At 44.1% G+C, this 21,766-nt stretch overlaps 1 protein-coding gene across 4 annotated transcripts in view; it reads right to left on the reverse strand.

Annotated features, from left to right (window-relative positions):
• Nucleotides 1-21,766, reverse strand: part of PCBP3 (poly(rC) binding protein 3) — a gene marked incomplete at both ends in the record, with an annotated part of 83,687 nt that overhangs the window by 51,907 nt on the left and 10,014 nt on the right. Inside the window, one exon of one of the 4 annotated variants that reach the window (XM_083402235.1) lies at nucleotides 20,639-20,724. The exons of 2 other annotated variants lie outside the window; for them this stretch is intronic. Of the gene's footprint in view, nucleotides 1-16,353; nucleotides 16,402-20,638; nucleotides 20,725-21,766 lie in introns of those variants that run through there. One more of the 4 variants, XM_083402224.1, reaches the window with a different exon arrangement.

Consider the following 21,766-nt stretch of genomic DNA (forward strand, 5'->3'; position numbering starts at 1 on the left):
AGAAGCCTGCACCTAGTTCACCTTGTGGTGACTAGTGTAGTAGACTGGTAAACTAGGATGTAAGAGGCCAGTGTTCAAATCCCCGCTCAGCCATGGAACTCACTGGGTGACCTTGGGCCTGTCATAGTCCCACACAGTCAGTGTGCATTATTTTCCTTTACCATATTTTCCTTAACAGTAATGTTTTCAGGTAGCCCATAACCATCATTTTTCTGCAGCCTGCCCTATTTTAATACCAGCATAATCATAGAATCATAGAGTTGGAAGAGACCACAAGGGCCATCGAGTCCAACCCCCTGCCAAGCAGGAAACACCATCAGAGCACTCCTGACATATGGTTGTCAAGCCTCTGCTTAAAGACCTCCAAAGAAGGAGACTCCACCACACTCCTTGGCAGCAAATTCCACTGTCGAACAGCTCTTACTGTCAGGAAGTTTAGGTGGAATCTTCTTTCTTGTAGTTTGGATCCATTGCTCCGTGTCCGCTTCTCTGGAGCAGCAGAAAACAACCTTTCTCCCTCCTCTATGTGACCTCCTTTTATATATTTGAACATGGCTATCATATCACCCCTTAACCTCCTCTTCTCCAGGCTAAACATGCCCAGCTCCCTTAGCCGTTCCTCATAAGGCATCGTTTCCAGGCCTTTGACCATTTTGGTTGCCCTCATGATTTCCAATGTCCAGGCCATCAAATTCCCTAATCCCTAGAGGGGAAATGTCAGAATTGTACATCTTCTGTGAGAGCAAGTGTGTTTCTCCATGACCTCCAATCCCACTCATGTGTCCACAGGCACACCAGATCAAAAGCATGTACAAAGTGCCTTGCTATAGCCATGCTGTGCATTTCCAGCATTGCAGGGCAAGGTGACTCCCAGGGAGAGAACAAAGATTCTCTGCAGTAACAGCACTGTGTTTGCCACCCATACTTCTTAACCCCTTCGCTCCCCCACAAACCGTACCAGGCTCAGAAAAATCCTCTCGGTTCCCACAGCTGCAGGTTTAAAGCTGCCTTCCTTTCTCTTTGGATGAGTCCAATCACATGCATGACATGAGCCAATTCCTGCTGCTGATTTGGCAGAAGAGCCATGCTCAGGGCACTGACTACAAAGGGAGAGGGAAAGCACACTCTTTTCTAGCCAGGTTTCTAAGCATTCTGCACCACTGCGGATTTGCCTTAATAAACAAAACCTTTGCCTTTCCTTCTTTGTATTTCAGGCTTACATAGGTACTAAATGACATATGTCAGAATCTGATCCTCAGATTTACAGAATTTTGATTTATCTTGTCTGCTTTTTGAATAGAAATTGGATAGGGAATATGGGGCAAAAAACAAAGCCAGCCTTCATTTTGTTGTACTGCACATGCTCATGAGCAAATTCTGATGGAAGTAGGGGGATAGGGCATCAAACAAACCCACCCCATCTCCCCATTAATCCTTCCAACAGATCCCCCTGCAATAGCTTTTTCTCACTAACCCAGGCAAGGTTGTAGATCTAAGAGAAGAGAAGGGGTGGAAAATACAAGGGGTGGGGAGCTTACTACAGGTCTTTTGAGATGGCTATTTCATTGCAAGTAATTATGAAGGAAGCAAATATTATTCATTAAGTGCAGGGTTTCCTTTGTGGCACTGAGGAAATATGGTTTCCTAAAACTTATGGGTCATCTCTTGCAGTATGCAGAGCTAGGGAGAAAGTGGTTGTACAAGAATATAGAAAAAACATCTAAATTCTTCTATTTACATCATTCATGAAAGGTAGCACATTGTCCCCAGATTTTCCACTATTTTGTGAATATTTAGCAGAAACAATTTGTTTTGTTTTTGGTTCCTTAGAAGCTAAGTACCCATCATTATATTTCTCCTGTGTGGGTGCGCCCATGTCTGCAAGCTCTTTAAAGCAGAAGGGGAGGAACCTGGTGAATGTTATCCCCAGCAAGAACTTGCCATGGCATAAACTGGTTTAGTTTCCTATTAAATTATTGACAGCTCTGCTTTTTCATTTAAAGCAACAAACAAGCAACAGGCACCATGTCTTCAGCATGACTACCCTGCTAGCCTTAATAATGGAAGTGCAGCAAATGGCACCACAAAAACTAGACTGGGACTACCCTGGATTGCTTTTTTCTTCCTTTTGTAATCACGGTGATATTTTATGAAAGTGTCTTTTTAATTAAAGAAAATATTTACACAAATCTATCATTCTTGAGAAAGATTAGCATGAATATGTATTTGACTTTGGGCATGCAAAAAAACGTTTTCCAGCGCTGTTAGACAGGTGCCTCTCATTTTGCTTTGACTTTGGACCATGCCTCTTTTTGCATACCTTAAAGAGCAACTCTTTACCACGTGCTGCTGTTACAGATGCAGAAGAACCACCAACTGTGTTCACAAACCCCACGCTCACCAGCCAGCAACATTTTGCATGATAACATTTTGCATTATTCTATTCAATATTTTGTGTCAAGTGTTCTATATAGTGTTTTTATGCATAGAGATGATTTGCAACATTAAGTTTTAAAGTTTATACTAATTTTAAGCAGCCTAATTTAGAGAGAGAATGGTAGTGCTTAATGTTGAATATGTTAGAGTTTTGCTACAGTTCTTTCACCATTTTTGTAACTGTCTTAGTGTCTAGAACGTCATAAAGGCAGGCTATACTTTATACAGTGGTACCTCGGGTTAAGTACTTAATTTGTTCCGGAGGTCCGTACTTAACCTGAAACTGTTCTTAACCTGAAGCACCACTTTAGCTAATGGGGCCTCCTGCTGCTGCCGCACCGCGGGAGCACGATTTCTGTTCTTATCCTGAAGCAAAGTTCTTAATCTGAAGCACTATTTCTGGGTTAGCGGAGTCTGTAACCTGAAGCATATGTAACCCGAGGTACCACTGTACTTTATATTTACTTTATACGTAACCAAACAACCCCATGTGCCGTGGCTGCAGCATGCCTACCAGAAAACTCTCCCACCACAGGTGCCTCTGCCTGTTTAGTGCTTTTGCTCTTTCTCACTGAAGCTAAAATCCCGGCCTTTTAATCTGGCCAATTATTGTCAGGTCCAGTGGAAAAGGAAACCTCCATTGAACTGTGTCTGCTCACCGCCCATGCACTAGGAAGCTAAATTAACTCTATGCAATTAAAGCATAAATTTGCATTTTTACTCACACAACACATTCATGTACAACAATATTTTAGCTTTGCCAACTATTGTGCTGGTGTTTTTAACAGCTTCACAGCATGGCAAGACTCTTCAGGTGTAGCTACAAAGACAGAGAGAAAACACAGAGAGACACACACACCCCAGAATGGGGTCAATATAAGGCAGGCTACATATTTCCCTCATCAATTGAAACAGTAGCAGACTGCTCCAACCAGTCATTCAATTTGATGCTTTGTCCTGAAGTGAGATACCATACTGCAATGTAACAAAGTTTTCTATGGCAATGTTGGTGCTGTATATAAAAATGGGGAGCTCATATAAAAGAACAAAAGACTTCAAAAGACTTCCTAGCAGCCCTCAGCAACTTGTAGGGTCCAGAGGCTAAGAAAACCACAGACCTCCTATTGTGCCGGTATAGGAAGATGACAGCAGCCAGGTCCTCTTTCACTTGAACAAGGGAAGACAGACAACATTCACAGCTGAACAGACTTGGGGACACTTCTTGACCCCATTGTTTTCAATGGCTTTGTCTAATCTAAAATTGGCTGTGAACAGAATCTGCAGTCAAAACTGTACGTTATCCTTTAAGTTTCTTGACTTAAAAATATTGGTTGGCGGATTCAGTGTGAGAGGTTGTTTAACCTTTTTCTCCACCACCTTTTGTCTCAAAATTGTCTTCAAGATACTGCTCCCAGTCCCCCCCCCCCCCCCCCGGACAGAAGACATATCTTTCTGCACAAGTGAGAAAGCAGGTGGGGGGGTATGCTTTTGAGTTAGGAAAGAGTGATTGGATGCGGTCAGTGTCCATGTGTCCTACTTTACAGAGAATAGCTGTCCATTGAAGCAGTGGCGTAGCGTGGGGGGTGCAGGGGGGGCCGGCCGCACCGGGCGCAACATCTGGGGGGGCGCTCGCACTCGCAGCTCTCTGCCACTACCTGGCTCACTCACTCTCTCACTGCAGTGCTGGCTGTGCAAATCCGATCTGAGCCGCCGGGTCGCCGCCCACTGTGGAGGGGAGGGTGCCAGGCATGCGGTGCGGTGCGGTGCGGAGAGAGAGCGAGGGACTATCTGGGGGAGGGACAGTGCAGCGGGGGGGGGGCGCAAATTACTTGCCTTGCCCCGGGTGCTGACAACCCACGCTACGCCACTGCATTGAAGGCAAAAGTCTGCAAGAGACTCAGAGCACAGTCCTTTATTAGAGAGGCACCCTCCTGTCGATGGACTGCCTGGCCCTGAATCGGGTCCTGGAATCTGCCCATCTACAGAGCACATGGGCAGGCACACAGGCCAACTGGTCAGTTGTCACAATCTTTCCCAGTAAGATGATATTCACTGCATTTCTGATCAAATTATAACAATTATATCCAGATTTATACTATACAGTTTGTACCTTGGGTTACAAACACTTCAAGTTACAGACTCCACCAACCCAGAAGTAGTACCTTGGGTTAAGAACTTTGTCCCAGGATGAGAACAGAAATTGTGCACTGGTGGCAGCGGGAGGCCCCATTAGCTAAAGTGGTGCTTCAGGTTAAGAATGGACCGGAATGAATTAAGTTTGTAACCAGAGGTACCACTTTACATATAAATCAGCAGGTGCACATTTTAGGCAAATGTAAGTCTTCTTTTTTGGTGATGCACTTGTAAGTAGCTACCTTAAAGCTAATATGATTTAAGCTGTCTTTCCCTGCCGCTGGGTTTCTACTTTCAATCATCACCTCCATTTCTGTTTTTTAGTTTAGCTTCATTGTTCCTGCATCTCACAAGTATTGTTACTGTCCAGTTTGGCCCTCCTCCCACTGGAAACTGTGTGTGAATAATAAAATATGAATAAAGTATGCAGTAAATCATATGTTCTTTAAGTTATTGTATTTTTCTGGGTTTTTGCGACAGAAACCTTGTAAACAGAATTGTTACAACAGAAGTTTTTGCCATTACTATTCCTACCATTTCTTTCTCAGTTGAAACCATGAGCCTATTGTGCTGGGTGCCATATACAGAAACCCAGATGAGGGAGCGAATAAGTAGACAGCAGAAGGCAAAAGCAATGAGCAAAAGCCAGGATATTCAATCCTAAATTTAGAACCAAAACATACCTTCCTGTCTCTGTATTACAGACAACTTGGTGCTCTTCCTGCCTGCGGTTTTCACATATTGCACCTCAGGGGATGAATGATCACAAGGAAAACCCCATCACAAGTGATGGTGCTCTGCAAACCCTTCCTCAACTCTAGCAGAAGAGTTGGTGCAGTACTGTTACAGAGAAATTCAGCTGCTTGTAGGAAGTGTTGAACAAATAGGAAATTGCCTTTGTTTTTTTATTTTACTTTTCTCAAGCAATGCAAGACACAAAACAAGCCCTCCTCTGAAAGTAAGGTACCTTCTGCACACAGAAGGGAGTTTCAGATCCAAGCCCAAACATATAACTGCATGCCTGAAAGTAGGCTAGGCCATGCTGAGAGGAATGCCCAACCTAAGTCATCATTATCTGCCCAGATTTTAATGAGAATCTAAAGTTACATCTGTTTTTAGAACCATTGATGCGGACAGACATTGTTCTCCCCATGAGGCTCTCCCCACTCAATAAGACCTGCTGCACTGCTGGTCTCACAGTTGCTTAGTTTGCTAGCTGTGCTCATCCTTTATGTTCTTCCTTGAAAGAGCAGGAAGAAGGAAGGGAAGGTGTTTGCATGGGTGTAGGAAGTCACATACAAGCTCAAGAGACTCAGGTTTCCCATGCTGTACAGTACAAGGTGTCTCCTGCGGAATTGTTAAATGTTCTGCAATTATCCATGTACAGTGGTACCTCGGGATACATACGCTTCAGGTTACAGACTCCGCTAACCCAGAAATATTACCTCGGGTTAAGAACTTTGCTTCAGGATGAGAACAGAAATCATGCAGCGGCGGCGCAGCGGCAGCAGGAGGCCCCATTAGCTAAAGTGGTACCTCAAATTAAGAACAGTTTCAGGTTAAGAACGGACCTCCAGAACGAATTAAGTTCTTAACCCGAGGTACCGCTATATATCTTAAGACATAAGAGTTAAATATATATCATGGAACTTCTCTGCCATTTATAAGTGCTGTGTGAATAACCATTCTGCGCTGCTTATCACCTCCTAGGTCTTCATCTGCTGAAACGGTACGTAAAACCATTCTCCTTATATGTGACACGATACCACTGCTTTCGTATTAACGGAATAGAAGCGCCAATGACCTCCACATCTGGGAGTCTCCCTCTGTTCACTCAGCCTGAATCCATTCATCGCTCTTGTTTTAATCCCACAGGCAATATCTTCCAAATAATCGGCCTTCGTTTTCAATCTCTTGATCTAGCCGTGTCCCTCAAATCCTCTCAGTCCAAGAGCAAAGCAATCTTAATGGCCCCATTTCATGCCTTGTTTGTTTTTAATCTTTTAAAAATGTACAGTATTTGAATGCAAGTTCTATGTAAATGTAATAAAGATTAGTGTGACTCTGCATTTCAGAATGCAAAGCATTTATTTATACAAAAGGGGGTGGTGTATATACAGAATATTTCCCTCCAGTGACCTGGATATTTGTGCAAAGTTAGAGTGAGCTTTCGGCATGGATAATAAAATGAAAGTCTATTTATCTTTTTTATGTCTGCAGTTTAAAAGATGTTTCAATTAGGAGGTCATGAAACACCTCAACAGGTGGAAGGGGGCAGGCATGATTTTCACAGATTCCTCTTTCCTCCTCCAGTGCCTTCCCCTCTCCCTTGCGTGTGAGCTGGATCTGAGCTCAGTGGCGTAGCGTGGGGGGTGCAGGGGGGGCCGGCCGCACCGAGCGCAACATCTGGGGGGGCACGCTCGCACTCGCAGCTCTCTGCCCCTACCTGGCTCACTCACTCTCTCTCACTGCAGTGCTGGCTGTGCGAATCCGATCCGAGCCACTGGGTCGCCGCCCACTGTGGAGGGGAGGGTGCCAGGCGTGTGGTGCGGTGCGGAGAGAGAGCGAGGGACTATCTGGGGGAGGGACAGTGCAGCAGGGGGGGGGCGCAAATTACTTGCCTTGCCCCGGGTTAGGGGGCGCAAATTACTTGCCTTGCCCCGGGTGCTGACAACCCACGCTACACCACTGTCTGAGCTCCTTCCACAAACAGAAGAAACCTTTCATCAGTAGAAGGGTGTGTCTAGATCTAATGCAATCTCTGGTTACCCCATCTCTTTTGCATATCATTTAAATGTAAATAAACCTTATCCAGTCAGAAAAGCCTTATCCCTTGGAAAGCGCTGTTGAAACACTTAAAAGAGCTTATTGAAGTAGTGTGACCACACTTTAGCTTTTCATTCTAATAATATAAACAGATTATTTTAGTGCTAGTAGTGGGGGAGATCACGCTCGGACATAGGAAGTGAGATTATTTGTCCACATAGCCCAGTGGTGTCTAATTTGGCTGGCAGCAGCTCTCCAAAATACCCAGCACCTGCTACCTGAAATCCGTTAACTGGAGGTGGAACAATGGACTCCAGGGTCGTCAATGGTGGGGTGAGAAAGGCACAGTGGTAGGAACTGGATGAGCCAGAATGGGAAAACAGAAGTCCAGCATCCTTGGGTTTTCCTGAGTTCTAGTCCTTTAAGAATGCTGAAACATGTCTAGGCACGAGTCTAATTTCAGCTGGTAACCTATTCCAGAGGACTGGAGCTGGAACAATAAAAACCTGGTTTCTACTACATGTTAAACACACCTCTGGGGCATGCAGTACTCTCAGCAGTGCCCTGTCTGAGGAGTATAGTTGTCAGGATAGGGATTGAAATTTGGTTGACCGGAGGAATTGATAGATGATTGGCATGGCGGACATGAGGAAGAGTCAGTCAACCCCTTTGTTTTCTGTAGAGTTGAAGGTGATAGAACATAGAAGGAGCGATGGCTGGAACACCGGGTGGATCCATATACAATTTGAAACAGCAGCAGATTAAATAAAAAGATTAAAAGCCAAGCAGGAAAACTCAAAACACAAACACAAACTGAAACACACACACACACACACAAACACACACACACACACACACACACACACACACACTTTTAAACATCCAGAGCAAACTGCTTGGGGAACAGTTGAACTCATCAAGAAAGGATGAGTTCAGTATCATCAGTATGTAGATGGTCCACCATTCAGATTCTAGGGTTATGTCCACCCAGAGGCATCCAGTGAACTTCAAGACTGAATAGGGACCTGGACCTGGACCTGATAACTAAGTGCACCATCCAAACACTTTTGGTGTTGGCCTGGGGCGATTGGCTTTGGGTTGAGGCCTCCCCCTGACCCTACCAGCTTCCACAAGTGAGCAAACAGAAGCACCACCAGCTGGATCCTCACTGGTAGCAGCCAGCAGAAGTTCCTGAAACGGAGGGGCCTTTTGAGGGAGGGGCTAAGGCAGCCCAGTGCTGTCACTGCCACCCTCCCAACTTTCTGCCCCAATTGGTTTGTGTCGTGGGGCTATGGACGCAGTGCTCCATTAAGCCGCATTGGGGACCGGCTGGGGTTAGGATTTCACCCCGAGCAAAAGATTATCACAAAAGGGATCATAAAGGCTGGAAGATACTAAATAACAAAATCCAAGTGAGAGGGGCTGCAATATTATAGCCCTTTACTTGGGAGCAATGTTCATTGAACTCAGACATCCAGCAGTGATGCACCAGATAAGAATTGCTGTTTAAGGAAACTATGTTGAACTTAAAAGATATATAAATAATTCGTGTTGGGTTTGTTCATGAAATGATCTTATTGCTAATGTTTGCCAGTAGAGATTATGGATCTCAGAAATCTTCCTCTCCTCTTCAGTATCTGAAGCCTCATAAACTGAGCACACTCCATTCTGACCTTGACAGCAAGCTCTAAAACTGTCAGTCCAGATCTGTTTTCACTTCACCTAAATCTCAGCCTGAATTAAAATCAAGATAAGGGTTTTGTTTCGTTTTTTTAAAAAAGAATCTTATTATATGGGAGCAATCCAAAGCACAGTTAAGTCTTTTTAATGCCTATTGATGTAAGTGAGTTTAATTCTGTGTGGGATTGTGGTCTTTGTTCCTGGGTAACACAGATTTTTGCTAAAAAGGTAAAATCCACACTGAATGGTCTCGTTTGTCTTGCAAGGCTGCTGCAAAGACTAGAGCAAGGCAGTGGCATTCGTGCTGTGTTTGGACTGCTCAGCAGACCACAGAGTCGACTGTGCTCAGTGCAGAGGGACAATTTCTTCCTCAAATTGCCACTTGTGAGGACAGCCAGGACCATCTCTTCTGCACTTTCAGGTCACTGGATTATTCCTTTCAGAATTCTTACCTATATTTCTGAGCAACTTACTAGTTCTCTACAAAGTGTGGTTATTTTTACATACACTTAAGTCATTCTACACCCTAGAAATGCATGACACATGCAAAGTCACAACTTTCCTTGCTGAAAGAGAACTGGTGTGTCACAGGGAGGTGGGGGGAAAATCATGTGCCCCATGCGCACAGAAATGCTATCGTTGCAGAAGTACAAAATGAAAATAAATGCAGTAAATGGTGTGGGGTTTTTTTTGTTTCTTTTAACCTTGCATATTCAAGAGTGGGCTTCTCTATATTTCTGGATGTCATCCTCCATACGCCCTCTTCAGAAACCAGAAATGACACTTATGTGTCTTGTTTGTCAAATTAGTCTCATGTATACTTAACAGTATTTTAAAATGATCTAAATATAAATGGACTGTTATTTGTGTCCAAGTATTCGTGCACATATATCTATATACGTATGTATGCATACAGGCATATATACACAATATGCTTACATTCCTTATTTCTTTTCCTCGGCTTGGACAGAACACCGTGTTTATAATACCTGACAAAAGCAAATGATCAAAACTTGTTTTACAGAAAAAATTAGCACTATCTCTATTCAAGGCTGCACCGACTGATTCTTGAACATATGTTGTAACATTGATTTTTCTGAACAATCAGTGAAGCCTCATCAACATAATTACACTCTGCAGTGAGAAAATGCAAAAATCATGATTTTCTCCTTTTTGGCAGTTTTATAATGTGAATATACTTCTTAGGTGTTCTCTAACTCTAGGAAATCCTCCCTCTTGTGAATTCATAAAGTCATTGCCTACACGGTGGGAAATGAAAAGGGAAGCAGAAAAACACATTCCATCCTACAAAGTGATGCACATTTCACATTTTATTCTATTTAGACAACAAATTTTCATATCTGGGTTTCCATTAAGAAATAATAAGGAAGCCATTTTCCATCCCAGTAATTCAGAAAACATGCGGTTTCAGCTCTGCAGTAGTGCTTACACACTTTTGGACACACACACAGCCTTTTCTAATTAAAAGACTTGCCAAATATTCATTTTGTTCTTGGGTTTTAAATCCTAAGCACACTTATTAGGAATAAGTGCCATTGAGCTCAATAGGACACAATTCTGAGTTAATACGCTCAGGATTACAGTGTATGTTTCTGGTTTCATTGGGGTGGGGGGGACTGCAGCATAAGTATACCATCTCTTAATTTTACAAAAATGGGCAATGTTCAGCACAATTTACAATTCAGAATAAAATTCTTTAAATTTTTATGCTTGTAAACATCTTAAGGCAGTAATAAGAAGCTCACTTACTAAGGAGAAAGCACCCGTCAGCTCAGCGAGACTTACTTCTGAGTAAACGTGCTTAGAATTGCACTGCATGTTTTTAGATTTCCTGTACCGTTTTCCATTTGATGTGAAATTTGGGGAGCTGTACTTCAAATATTTATTTCACTGGAATCTAAAATGTTAGGTTCGTATTAGAAATGTCATGGAAATTCTACTACATTTTTTACCTATATGACAATGAAGATCAATATTATTTGTGTGACATTCTTCTGATAGTATTATTATTTATGAATATTGAAATGCTTTCTGTTTTGTGGTATATGATTCATTTTAGGATAATTATAGCACATTAATTAATTCCAGAATAGAAATATTACATGCAAAGGATTTGTGAAATTTAATATCATATCTGTGAAGTTATTTAACATTGGGATCTGTATAACTCACATTTCACATTTATATTTTATTTAATGTAGCTTTATGATATATTAAAAGAAATGTTAGATATCAAATTGGAATCAAAACTCTAATGCAGTTTTATTTCACATTACACTGCTCTTATGGACTAAACTAAAACTGATATTAATTTATATTCCCCCCTCCACAAAATCTAACTTTAAGAGAAGGAATAAGAGATTAGATCATATAATGTTACATGTATATTAAATAAAATATTAAAAGAAATATAGGATTCCATCTAAACTGTAAGATGTATTGTTTTCTTTGCTACGTCTTATTTTTACCAAAATTGTGAGTATTCTAGAGCATTCTAGAGCATAATGACACATTGAGAAAGTAGGTTCTGTCATATTTAAGTTTAATCATCATACTGTATTATTGGATGATCACTATTACGTCAAGGTATTTGATGCAATTCTGCCTATAGTAGTAAACAAACACATATGAGTAAAAACAATGTCTGGAGATTCTCTTAAAAGACACCCCAATCCATTGGTTTTCCCTTGGTTTTCGTTCAAACAGAAAACATTCCATCCATTCTGCTCCTTTTAGATTTCCTGTCAAGACCATTCCTGAGACGTCACATGCAAAGGAATCCTATGCAGATTTACTCAGAATGAAGTCCCACTGTGTTCCCACTGGCTTCCTCCCAGGTCTGTGTGCAGAGGATCGCAACCCCTTGAATACAGATCTGATATACTTTAGGGCTCCTTCGTCTCACTTGCTATCTATCATTGCCTTTATGCGTCTCACTAACACACACTGGGGTAGGAGATGGGTTGGAGGGTCTTTAGAACGGCTGTTGCACACCATCAAAACAATATTTTAAATCTCCTTACCTCTAAAAAAGCAGCTTTGGAAATGATTTAGTTTGCTGTGGGTTTCAAACAGATGGTCACTCTTTCCACGTTGAGAAAAGATGAAAAATGCGAATGGGTAAAATTACAGTGTTATCTTGTTCAAATGCATAGAGGTCTAAACCCTCATTGGCCTCTGGATGGAAATCATGTGACATGGGATGAAGTGCATGTGACCTATTTTCTCCCAAATCCTTTGGTTTCCTTGAAATGGGATGCAACCAACAGTGATGTTTGCGTAATTCTGGTGACATTTTTTTTCCAAATAAAAAGAAGCCACTGAGCCAATCCGTTGCCCTCAGGCCACGAGGCTTCACAGACAGGAGTTCCCTGTGACTGGGGAGATGGATCCTTCAATTAGCCAAATATTACTCCTTCACCATTTGGAGTCCTATTTTTGTTTCATTTTAAGTAACAGATAGAGAACAAACAATTTTGGTGAATATATGCACATTCATCAGAATTGTGCAACATCAGTGTAATTCTCGTTAAATCGCATGGCTTGTCTAGTGCTGTTGTATACCACTCAATATAGCTTAGTGTAGTGACCTAGTTATTTAACTGTTTCCACCGCGGCAAATCTATCTTGCTAATGTAATGATGATATATGCAGATTGAAAATGGACACCATTCTAAATATAATTTCTAAGTTACTATTTCTAGAAGTTTTTTTTTGGATGCTTCCTAAAGGATTTCAAGGCATTGAAACCAATGAACTGAGTATATTATTTCTGGTCACACTGTTGCTAGGTAAGCTTGATGTATTTTCTGAACCAGGAAAAACAGTTATTATTGTTACTTATCTTGGCACTGTACAGCTTTGCTAGATTTTTGTGGGTTCTGCTGCATTTTTAATGATTTTATTGTGTTTCTTTTAAAATTGCATCCTGCTCTGAGAGTCCTGTTACTGGCCAGTTTTTGCATTGTTTCAATGTGTTGGAAATTCTTAATTCAGAAGGTATGATATAATTCTACTATTACTATTCTATAATATAAATAGCAATGTGCCCCCACTTTACTGTGTTTCTGATTGCAAGTGTAGCATGTTCGATGACAATCTGCTTTTCACCGAGAAAACCGATGCTAAAGACCATCCACTCTGTAGGTCGCTGTCATCCCCACTGCATAAAAAGGATTCCTTTATTTACTTTGTGCCAATGTACATATCTGTCCTGTTCACAGTGACCATTTTTTGTTTGTTTGCTTGTCAACGTCAGCTACCTTTTCATCTGAATTGATTCCTGGACTCATTACGCTTCATGAGCAGAAGCTGCAGCTTTGCATACAGCTATTTAACCCACTTTGAGGCTGGATAGCAGAGAGCAGCAAGCCCACTCAAGTGAGGGATCAGGGCCATTGGCCATTGCAGCTAATTCTTTGGTTTCAACATGAGCAAGGTTGCCTCTCCACTGCAATAATATCGACGAGTTGAACCTGAGAGATCCAAGTGGCAGGAACGTACTTTGGGGCCATCCTGGGAACATGTGATCTGTGACTATGCTAAGCGCTGGGCCTCACACGTTCTCCTGAGTTCAGACATCACCAGAATGGGTGGGGTATTGTTTCAATGCAGCATCCAAGCCATTTCTGCAATGTAGAATCAGCCAAGTCCAAACAGGATCCCAAACCAAATGGTTCTGATGCATGTTACAGGGGGCCAGAATGTTTCTCGGTTTCTTTTTCTCATTTCATGAAAATAAGTCTATTCAAGTGATGTAAAGCATCAGCCAGAAACTCAAGGAATGTCCATGAAAACCAAAGTACATTGTGGCACTCCCCTAATCAGGGCCATTGATGGTGTGGCATTCCAGGAGCTCCCAGAACTGATTCAGATGCGCGCTAATGTGGAAACAGCAATCAACTCAATTTTTTAGAGCAAATGTAACAAAATGGCAGGATCCCGTACTATAACTATATAATAATGGCCTGTTTTTGCCCTGATTTTCTTCAAGCACAAGCATCTTGGTCCCAGCCATACTGTATATATACTGTATGTTTGTGTGTACGTGTGTGTGTGTGTGTGTGTGTGTACACGGTATGTTGCATCCTTTTGTTTTGTGGCAGAGTAGTAAAGAATGGAATTGTTAGATAAATGCCATTCCTCATTGAGGCAACAAAAGGATACATCAAAACATTTTGCAAGGTTGGAAACAAGAACGGGTTTTTATCTTGTTCAGGCTTGAAACCTAGGATGGTAATCAGCTAACACAACCCATCACTGTGAGGATTTGTGCCATCTCCAGATCTGCTCGAGAGGGTTAAGGGGCCTCCTAGAAGAAATTCCAGGGGTCTCAGGGCAAGGAGAGAGAGAGATTGTTCAACTGCACAAACAGAAATCCTTGAACTGAGACTGTTCACTTCTCACGCTGTCCGATACATCCCCCTTTCTACATCCCCCTTTCTGCAGGTCTGTTCTCCCTGCCTGTGCTCAGCCACAATGGTCTTCCCACTAGTTCTATCTATAATGGTTAAGTAGTGCAGTGGTGATTTTATTTGTTCAACTAGGAGCCATAACAAATATTTTCTAAAAATCTGAGTTTGACCCTTAATGTCCTGGCTGCAAGAGCAAATAGGGAAACATGCGGCGCAACATATTTTTCCTTGTCCAATAGGAAAAGGTGCCCAAACTCCCATGGTGAAAAAGAAAATCAAAATATGATAACAGGAGAGAGGTTAAGAAGAGAGGCAAAGGTCTTCTCAGTCTGGTAGATTAATTGGAAAGAGGTCATTGTATTCAATGTGACATTCCTGAATTTCAATATGAAAACTGAATTATGTTTCTTTCTAAATGATTAAGTGCTAATTTTCTTAACAGGCTTGCTACTGAGTCTACTATGAAATATTAAAAGTAATTGCTGATGTGAGAACACATATGCTAGAGAAACAACAACTGTGCAATCAATAGAGATTTTCCATTGCCACCCTTTGCTTGGAAACAATGCGGGGTTATCAATTGTACGCAGTCAGGAGCCTGAAAGGATAAACTGCAGTACTTGCCAGCTCAGAATCTGTGCTGTCCTTCATTGAAAGGCATTTGGCTAAACCAAGCTCCAAGTAATCAACTAAATAATTATATAAGATGGCAAAATCATTGTACTCTCCTTCCTCAATAGCAGGCCAGCCGGATTAGAGGATCAAAACAAGTACTCTTTAAATTAAAACCACTGTGAAATTCAGGAAGAGAATAAGGTAATGTTGGAGGGTCATTAAAATATTTACTTCAGGACACAGTTCATTAGAAAACCAGTGGAAAGCACATAGTGGCATTAGGCTTTGAATTACTGAACAGACCCTGTTGATACATTTCAAAAACGGACCACAACTGTCTCTGAGAAAGCTTTCCTACAAATATTTTATGCATGTGAATGGAGCTCTCTGGATATAGTACATATAAACCTAAGTGTCCGGCCAAATCAGACCAAAGGCCTAGCTGGTCCAGCATCCTGTTCACACAGTGGTGGACCACATGAAGAAGAAGAAGAGGAAGAGTTTGGATTTGATATCCCGCTTTATCACTACCTGAAGGAGTCTCAAAGCGGCTAACATTCTCCTTTCCCTTCCTCCCCCACAACAAACACTCTGTGAGGTGAGTGGGGCTGAGAGACTTCAGAGAAGTGTGACTAGCACAAGGTCACCCAGCAGCTGCATGTGAAGGAGCGGAGATGCAAACCCGGTTCACCAGATTACGAATCTACTGCTCTTAACCACTACACCACACTGGCTCTCCATGGGATGCACAATTTTAATCCCATAACACATTGCCACGAGTCATTATTCCACCCAGGTGCCTGGGCACGCAATTCGTTTTATCTCGTAATCTTACTCAGGAATCTTTGGTGAAGGACTTTATTAAAACCTTTTTGAAAGTCTAGGTACATAATGTTTTCTAGAACATCCCATTCATATGCTTATTGACACTAGAAACTACAAGAAAGAAGCAGCTGGAGAAAACGACTCATGGTTTCAGTTGTCTCTACACAAATGCACAGAGCATGGGAAACAAGAAAGACAAATTGGAGCTTTTAATACAGGGTAGCAACTATGACCTGGTAGGCATTACTGAAATCTGGTGGGATAAGAATCATGACTGGAATGTAGGAATTGAGGGGTATAACCTGCTTGAAAGCAGTATATGGGTAAAAACTGTTGGAGAGAGAAACAACAGTGACCTTACTGTGAGGGGCTGTTATAGACCTCCAAGCCAGACTGAAGACTTGGATGATGCCTTCCTAGAGCAGATTACCAAACATTCAAAAAAGAGAGATATAGTACTCACAGCAGACTTCAACTTCCCTGTTATCTGGTGGAACTCAAACTTTGTAAAAAAAAAAAAAAAAAAGGAAGGTCCTTAAAGGTGAAATGTTGAAGGCCCAAATGCAGACAGTTTCAAGAAGAAAGAAAGGTGGGGTGCATGTAACGGTCTACCTGTGAGCACTTATAAAATGATTCTGTGATTACCGAAGACCCAGCATGGATTTCTCAAAAATAAGTGATGCCAGACAAATATCACTTCTTTTTGATGGAGTTACAGGGAATGCTGCTCTCTGCTGCCCAGGAGGACTCTCCTGTGTGAGTGTCTGAGGGCCCTGCTCTTGCCGCTTACCACCTGGCCCAGGGTGGGGCCTGAAGCCTCACAGGGACTGCTGCGCTCTGCTGCCCAGGAGGACTCTCCTGTGTGAGTGTCTGAGGGCCCTGCTCCTGCCACTTACCACCTGGCCCAGGGCGGGGCCTGACAGGCCTCACAGGGACGGTTGCTGTCACTGCTGGTGCGGCCCAGGGGGATCCGGAGGGGCGCAGAGTTCTTTTAAAAATATTTTTAAATTTTCCTTTTTCTTTTTTGTATATGCGGGGATGGGGGTGGGATGGATGTTGAGTTGGGAATTTGGTTGATTTTGATGGATTTGTAATTTTTACAGCTTTTTATTTGTATTGTTTTGTTTTCCGGGGTTTCTTTTTGTTTTTTATTGTTTTAAGGTCTTATTTTGTTCTTAAGGGGAGGGGTCAGGGCTGGCGGGGAGTGGGTCCCAGCCAACAAAATGGCTGGGGCATGTTCCACAGAGGGGGATGCACTGGGACAACCGATCTCAGTGATCACGGGTAGGAGGAGGAGTTACGCTAAGACCAGACCATGTCATTACAGAGGTGGCAGGTTTAGTCGTTGTCTGAGGACTATCCCTGCCTCCGGGTCTGGTCCTGACCGGACGGATACTAGAATGAGCAAGGGATACCCACATGACCTGAAGGTGCTGCTGTGCAATGCCAGGTCAATGATTCATAAGACCACTGCCATCCATGACTTGAACATGGATGGAGGACTTGACCTGGCATGTGTAACAGAGACTTTGTTGGATGAAGCAGATGGGCCTGTCCTTGCCGCTGCTTGCCCACCAGGTTTCTCTTACGCACAGCAACCCAGGCCTTGTGGGCGGGGAGGGGGGGGTTGCAGTGATTTTTAGGAAGTCATTAGTTTGCACCAGGCGTCCTATTGGGAAGACCCAGTTCTCTGAGTGCATGTTCTGGAAGTTGGGCAATAGGGGCAGTACAGGATTCCTTTTGGTGTACTGACCTCCCCGCTGCACCAAGGATTCCCTGCCCTAGCTGCTTCAGGTTGTGGCGGATGTTCTCCTGGAGACACCTAGTTTGGTTGTCCTAGGGGATTTTAATATCCATGCCGACACGACCTTACAAGGGGCCGCTCGGGACTTCATGGAAAGCATGGCCTCCATGGGGCTGTCCCTGAATAAGTTTGGCCCAACCCATAGCCGCGGACATGCCTTGGACCTGGTGTTTACCTCTATGGATGTTGGTGATCTGACACTAAGTAAAAGCGAAACGAAAGAAGTGCCATGGTCAGACCACTTCCTGGTGCAACTTGACTTCTCCGTAACCCTTCCCCTCTGCAGGGAGGTGGGACCGATTCGGATGGTTCGCCCCCGCCACTTAATGGATCCAAATGGTTTCCAGAGAGTGGTAGGGGATGCTTTATCCCATGTTGATGGCCTTTCAGCTGATTCCCTGGTGGCCCGCTGGAATGTGGAGTTAACCAGGGCTCCGAAGCGCCCTCTCCGATTGCATGGAGCCTGGACAGCCCCGTGGTTTTCCACGGATCTGAGGGCAATGAAACGGATCTGAGGGGACTGAAACTGCCTTGGTCGCACTGGTTGATGATCTCCGGCGGGCTAGGGACAAAGGTGAGAGCTGTTTCCTAGTTCTGCTGGCTTACCAGTAGTACACGTGAAAAGGATCTAGGGGACAACAAGCTTAGCACAAGTCAACAGTGTGATGCAGCAGCAAAAAAGGCTAATGCTATTCTCAGCTGCATCAACAGAAGTATGTGTCCAGATCAAGGTAAGTAATAGTCCCACTCTATTCTGCCTTGGTCAGACCGCACCTGGAATATGGTGTCCAATTCTGGACACCACAATTTAAGAAGGATGTTGGCAAGCTGGAACATGTGCAGAGGAGGGTGACCAAGATGATCAAGGGTCTGGAAACCATGCTTGATTAGGAATGGTTGAAGGAGCTGGGTATGTTTAGCCTGGAAAAGAGGAGACTCAGAGGAGATATGAGAGCCACTTTCAGATATCTCAAGGGCTGCTCCATGGAAGATGGAGCCAGCTTGTTTCCTCCTGCTCTGGAGGGTAGGACCTTCAAGTACAGTGGTACCTCGGGTTAAGTACTTAATTCATTCCGGAGGTCCGTTTTTAACCTGAAACTGCTCTTAACCTGAAGCACCACTTTAGCTCTTGCTGCCGCCGTGCCGCCAGAGCACAATTTCTGCTCTCATCCTGAAGCAAAGTTCTTAACCTGAAGCACTATTTCTGGGTTAGCGGAGTCTGTAACCTGAAGTGTATGTAACCCGGGATACCACTGTAACAAGAAAGGAAATTCCAACTAAACAACAGGAAAAACCTTCTGTCAGTAAGAGCTGTTTACCAGTGGAACAAACTCCCATAGAAGATATTAGACTTTGGAGCTTTTAAACAGAGGTTGGATAGCCATCTGTCTTGGATGTTTTAGTTGAGATTCCTGCATTTCAGGGGTTGGACTAGATGACCCTTTAGGGCCCCTCCCAACTCTTTGAGTCTAGGATTCCATGATTTTAAGTTTAAAGACAGAACTGGGGATGAGAGATACGTCTCCAATCCATGTCTGTCATTTTGTGGCCTTTCAGCATTTAAAAATAATAATTATTATTTTTATTACATTTGATTACTCTCCTGGCCACTGAGTGCTCCCTTGCTGCCTTGCAAAAGTGCTCAGATAGACCTGCAAAATCATAGCGAAGTGCCAGGCACCAACAATGCGAGACCTCCCTGCTGCGGCAAAACCCCATCATTTTCTTCTTCTTGGGAGGATCTGTTCCGTTCCTCTCCTGCAGTAAAACACTGAGGGTCTTTTAAAAATCAAGTAGGCAAACGGCCGTCTTCTCCTCCCACCCCGTATAATGCATACAAGGCGGTGAAATGCCATGTTCCTGGAGCTGGGTTGCAGCCTGCAGTTTTACAACCATGAGAATAAAATGCAGGACTTCTTGGACACCAGGAAGGGTTCGTACTGTGATGCTGGAATGCTTTCAGTTCATCGGGGCCTTCTGACTGAAAAGCATGCGGCATCCTGTATATGTAATCAATAGCAATAGGCTTGCCTTTTGGAATGCATATTCAAAACATCATATGGCATATGGTTCATGACATTTTATTGCCACGCAGGCTGAGGCAGGATGAATCTCACTAGCCACAGAAAACGTCAGAGATGTCCTCCTCCACATGCATTTCCTCTTTGCCCCCAGCAAGGTTGACGCGTGTTCCACATTGGGAGGGATATTGTTTTCTGACTAATTATTTCAGAAGGGCGTGAAGAGGAAGCAGCAAACAATGGGGAGAAAGGGAACAAATGTCCGGGATCTCTGTTTCCCTAGGCCACAATACCACAGAAACAAATCTAATTCCTAAATCAATACAATTAACTATTGGCTCACCTTCAAGTTCATATTAAGCAGAAGGGTCAAATTAAGACATTAACTGGTTATCCATGGATTGCTTCTATCCCCCTCCTCTCTGGACAATTAACCAGGGTTCAAAGCACAAGCACTCCACTGTTTCCATTAGGGGGTGTTATTGAGCTCACTTAAAAATATGCCTCACCCTGAACACCTCCCTTGTTCTCTTAGAATGGCAATGGCGCCCACCTAAGAGGCGCAGGAACAGAGTTCCAGCAAGTTCTGGCTGAAAAAAAGCCCCAATTATGCCTCATGCACCACATGGTGTGGTGTAGCGGTTAAGATCGGTGGACTTGTGATCTGGTGAACTGGGTTCGCGTCTCCGCTCCTCCACATGCAGCTGCTGGGTGACGTTGGGCCAGTCACACTTCTCTGAAGTCTCTCAGCCCCACTCACCGCACAGAGTGTTTGTTGTGGGGGAGGAAGGGAAAGGAGAATGTGAGCCGCTTTGAGACTCCTGAAGGGGAGTGAAAGGCGGGATATCAGATCCAAACTCTTCTTCTTCTTCATCATCTAGAAATACCCTGAGCAACTGGGCAGCACTGTAATGGCCGCTTACCCAGTCTCCAGGTGGACAGCAGTTGTAGCTCGTCGCGTCAGGCCCTCAACTCCACGGAGGCCTCTCCAAAAGTCTTCTCCATTGTGCGGTCAGCGGCTGGGGAATTCCCCCGGTCGGCCACAAAGGAGAGCAGGATGGCCACCATCCCCAAGTTTTGAATCAGCCCATCAGTGGCCAGAGGGTCCAGCTATATAGGCCGGGTGCACCTGAATTTGGGGTTGCAGTCAGCAGAAGAACAATTCTCTTCATGCTGTGGTTATTCTGCATGCTAACCTTTTCTTCCCAGCACTGCATAACAGACCTTGTGATGGTTCATTAATGGTTGCTGTATTCAGAGCCAGGAATGAATTTACCTGCAGACAGATTGGCCCCATTTGGAGATTTTGTCTTCCTCGTAAGCAACAGTCAGTGGTGGAGCAGATGCCCGCGCTGTCCAGGGCGGAGCAAGCCGCTCACGAAGGCGGAGCAAGCCACCGATGGCAGACATTTGGCGCACCGCCCACCCGCGACTCCCAAGCCTCCCCCAAGCTGCCAAAATGAAGGGGGAAGGGGGGAGGATGCCGCCGGCAAAGTGGCGCAGCTCCCCCCTTCCCCTGACAGCTCGGGGTTACCTTGGGAGTCACGGGGGTGGGGGGACAGTGCTCTGAATGTCACCCGTCCAGGGATGACACCCGAGGCGGATCGCCCCACCGCACCCCCCTTCCTCTGCCACTGGCAATAAGATAAGAGTTTCCATTGGGTGGAATCCTTAGTCTAATATCTGGTCGGGGCAAAGTGCTGCATTGCCCCTATCCTGAGCAGGTGCGATTGCAGGGTACCCTGTTAGAGGGCTCTCGTGGGGAGTCTCTGTCCAGAAACCAAGCGGGGGAGGGGGCAAATGGGCTGTAGCCTCGGGACTACATAGAATTGCGTCTTGAGGAGGCCTCCTAATCCCAGGCACAACCCTGCTGAAGTGCCGGCCCTCCATCTGGAGGCTGAACCCAGTGCCTGAGACAAAGCTTGACTACAGCTGCAATCAGTAAAAGGTGTGGCCAGTTTTAAATCCCAGAGCGCTGTCTTGTGCAGTGTGTCCCACCTATCATTGTCTGGGCCCCTGTTCCCTGGGCAGGAGTGGGGCAACACTGCAGA

This window comes from Podarcis tiliguerta (genome assembly GCF_965153285.1).
Source record: "Podarcis tiliguerta genome assembly, chromosome: 1".
Classification (NCBI taxonomy): Eukaryota; Metazoa; Chordata; class Lepidosauria; order Squamata; family Lacertidae; genus Podarcis; species Podarcis tiliguerta.